This window comes from Haemaphysalis longicornis, unplaced genomic scaffold (genome assembly GCF_048455015.1).
Source record: "Haemaphysalis longicornis isolate Haplotype H1 unplaced genomic scaffold, Haemaphysalis longicornis Haplotype H1 scaffold_9, whole genome shotgun sequence".
Classification (NCBI taxonomy): Eukaryota; Metazoa; Arthropoda; class Arachnida; order Ixodida; family Ixodidae; genus Haemaphysalis; species Haemaphysalis longicornis.
Window position 1 is genome coordinate 55,804,604 of NW_027526460.1, and position 4,114 is coordinate 55,808,717.

General features: G+C 47.0%; 1 non-coding gene across 1 annotated transcript; it reads right to left on the reverse strand.

The window, feature by feature from the left end:
• Positions 1–1,624: 1,624 nt before the first annotated feature.
• Positions 1,625–1,697, reverse strand: Trnar-ccg (transfer RNA arginine (anticodon CCG)). The gene has a single exon. It is a non-coding gene; the product is annotated as a tRNA-Arg (tRNA).
• Between the last annotated feature and the right edge of the window lie 2,417 nt (positions 1,698–4,114).

Consider the following 4,114-nt stretch of genomic DNA (forward strand, 5'->3'; position numbering starts at 1 on the left):
AATTAGAGGCAATCGGGTTTTGTTACTTGCCCTCTTTGAGCCGGCGCCCAGATCAATGCACTGGTAAATAGAGTTTCGTCAAATTGCGTATCGAGGCGCAATTTGTAATACAGTTAAACCTGGATATGACGAAGTTGACAAAAATTCGCAGTTTTTTGTTACATCTAGGTTTTCGTTACATGCAGGTTTAGAGTTTAAACTCGCGGGAATGTAGCAGAAACGAAACCAATATGCTAGGCATCGGTAATGCTGAACTCACCCTTGTTCAAGGATATATTTCACGCTGAAAAACTGCGCTATTTGCGCTTGCTGCTACCACGCACGGCCCCCGAATTCACAAAAATTAACTATCACTTTTGCTTTTTGATACTTTTCGGCGCCTTAACGCGTTTCAAGAACCAAACTTATGCGGAAAGGGCGCCTTTTCGCGCACTTGGTGCTCTTTTCTGCAGTCAAAAGTGTTGAAGGGATGCTAGCTGGGACACTGTACCGGGTGGTGACGTTCTTCTTTCTCGCCGGTGGAAACGGCATTTAAAATTTCGAGCTTGTCTTGAAAAGACAAATCTTTTCGTATTCAGGCAGCAGAAATCATCCACGAACCCATATACGACACATATCAGGGGACACACGCGACCACACGCCGACAGGCAGGCCTATAGCACCTAACCGACACCGCACTCACACGTGGAAACGCAGGAGAGATTGCGGTGCGGGCGGAATTCGTTAAATTAGTGCATTTCACCAGCCGATTTTTCAGAAAAAGGGCAAGAAACCTTGGCTTATCGCCGTAGCGAATTCGTTATATCCAGGTTAAACGTCGCAACTCCTTCGTTATATAGAGTCCGCCAACACATGGGCTATATAGAGTCCGTTATATAGAGTCCGCCAAGAAATGGGGAATTGAAAAACTTCGTTAAATCCATGAATTCGTTACATAGAGTTTCGTTACATCCAGGTTTAACTGTACAAAATCACTATATTTATATTTTGATAACCTCACGCTGCAATCACTTGAGCAGGAGTAGTTTTCATCATTTTTAATAGTGTTTGTTTCGAGTCCCCGCAGATCTTGTGTCTCGTTGTCCTATCTTTAATTTTTATGCAAATCATCTAATCGTAGTGTAACCATCATTTTCCAGCGCCCGGAATTATCTTCAGCCATCAGCACTGACGCCCTCTAGCGCTTGGTATTCCTGTCACGCATCGTATTCGAAACACGACCTCGTCCTTTGTATTGTCACCCCGAGTTCAACGGCCCCGCGATACTCCTTTGCTTCTGCGTTACGTTCTCGGGCCCGCAGCAGGGACGTAGTGCGTTGTTCGGGAGGCATGGCTGGAATACTTAGGCCCTTACGCGGAAACGGTGCGAACAAGCTCTGGTCGTGTGACGCTGTGACCTCACGCTTTGTTGACCAAAGGGGTCGGGGCGGAAGTGCTGTCGCTTTCGCTGGCCTGCTGAGCCTCTACAGGTTATTAACCGTCACTCGCTTTCAGTGGTGGGCGATGTGATCCGGGTGATCATGTGGTTCGTAATAGTCTTAGCATGCCTATGTGTACAATTGAATCGCAAGACTTCATAACTGGGCACTAATGATTTACAGTAGAAAAAAACATGACCCTGCTCCGCCCCTGGTGGGACTTGAACCCACAATCTTTGGTTCCGGAGACCAACGCCTTATCCATTAGGCCACAGGAGCACCACCAAATTTAGGAGTTTTGGCCCTATTTAAAGTCACGGTTCCGCCATTTCACAATTTTACTTTGCTGCAATATTTTGTTTTGTTTTACATCTTATTGTTTCCACTAAATAACACCTCATTTCGGCTAGTTTTCTGCACATAACTGCAGACTACACATTACACTGGGGCGTGTCACATTTAACTTTCGCTCCCTCTATCACAAGCAACCGCCGCTAACTCAGGCCGTTTCGTAAGTGGGGAGGATTCGTTCCTGTGTACGCCTTTTACATCTCGTTCCACGAAGAGTTTTTCCGGTTATGGGTTATCCTTGCCGAATTTGGTATAGCGTCGTGTCTGCTCGTAGCTGCATTGATTAGATTCGTACGGAAAGGGCGCAGTCGTCGTGGCAGTGTAGTCGCAGTCTGGGACACAGTCAGAGCATCGTGACGGCGGTACTGTTAATGGCTGCAGCAAAATTAACATGAGAGCAGCTTAGTAATAAAATAGTGAGGGTGGACAAACTTTGACAATCTCTTTCCGACCGCTTTTGATTGCGTATGATGTATGATGCAACAGCTCCACTGACCGGCTTCAATGACGGAGCGTGTTTTGCAGTGCAAACACGGGTCAGCTGTCGCCACCTTCCGCCTGAACTAGTAACTTCGGAACGGGTCGCAACCGCGAGTTCCGGCGTGTGGCGCTGACGTGGCTTCGGTCCGTATTTGCGAGGTCAGCTGCCGTTGAATGTTTGGCGCGTTTGGTCTCGCGAGTTTTCGTTGGCCATAGTAATCCCTTAGGGAATTGCTGCGTAAGTGGGATGGTAAGAGGGTCTAAAGGCCAAGGGGAGGAGCAACAGTGGTATACGAGAGCGAATACAATGAAGGAAGACGGAGAACACCATGTGACAAAGAAGGTAGCGGGAAGGGATTGGGAAGGGAGCTGCGAAGTGAAAGTACTGCCGCTGGAGAGAGGGAAAACGAGGGATGGAGGACAATTGGGGGAAAAAATTAGCCGTAGGAATAGAATCAGAAGAGGGAGAGAGTAAGAGGACCCCAGAGAAATGTGATGGGTAGGCGATACAGGAAGGAGCAGAAAACGAAAAAAAAATGCAGCGGGAGAAGGTGATGTCTGGGGAGGGGATAGAGAACGTAGCGGAGAGGTGATGGGGAGGGAAGCACTTTGAATGGGAATGAAGAAGAGGGGAGGAGTGACATTAGAATGAAGGAATGTAAGGGGGAGGGGGCGGAAGGAAAATTGGGGATGGGATTACAGAGGGTAGGAAGCAGAATCCTCGCAGTGTGGTTGATAGGAAAGAGAAAGAGTGAGTTAGAGAGAGGGAGTGAACGAAGACAGAAGGAGGTTAGAATAAGCGTAGAGGATGGGAGTGGAATAGGAAAGAGCATGGAATGAAATGGTAGAAAGTCTGATTATTGGCAAAGGGTAATATGAGTGAGAGGAGAGTGGGGAAGGATGAGGATCTGCTAGAGAGGTGAGATGTGAGGAGTAAAAGTAGGAGAGAGAGAGGCGAAAGGGAAGATAGGGGAAATTTGAATAGATAGAATGGGGTGAAGGGAACATGAGGAAAACGGGAAGCTGGAGTTAGACACGGAGGACGCGAAAAGAAAGAAGACTTGAGGGTAAAATATGAAGGAAAGGAGAGTTGAAGGGTGGAAGAAATGTGAGAGGGAGAGGGCAAAAGGGGGTTGGTGGCAGGAAGGAGTGGAATGCGAGTTAAGGGAGAGGAGTGGAGAGCGAGTAATAGGGTATTGAAATCGGAGTATCCGTAGGATCGGAGGGGAGACAAAGAAGTCAGGACAGGAAAGGTAGGATTTTAGTCAGGACTAGTAAATGCAGCAAGGAAGAGAGACAGAATGTAGGTGGATGGGAGAAGAGACAGGGTAAGAGTGTGAGGGGCAGGCGAGACAGAGCGGAGGAGGCGTCTTTTTCTTTTTTTTTCGAGCTAATTTCCGTGTGAGCATGCGGGTGGTATGGACAACAGAACCCGTTCAGTTCTACATTCAAGTAGTGCTTTCGAACGCCATTTGCAAAAAAATGCCACTGGATGAAAGCAAGCTATTAATGCAAAAAGAAAGTTGAGGACACTAATTCACTGATTACATTAAAGACGTGTGGGAGAGTGGAAGTGTCGATGTCTTTTTGCTGTTTTTTAGGGCGATATACAATAAAGATAAAATATTATTTCACCTATTCGCGAGCGTAGTGACCAGACACTGTCCACACGAGTGCACGAACCCCAACACGGCCGATTAAAATTTGCGATTAATCATGCTTTAAAGTTAATAATTTTAGCGAAACTTTAAAGCTTTAAGGGACAAATCCGGGGCTGTTTCAACTCATTTTCCTGTGGTTTTGCCGAGCCTGACGACGCTACTGAAGGGATTCAGGAAGTGGTGGCTTCGTGTTAAAAAAACTAC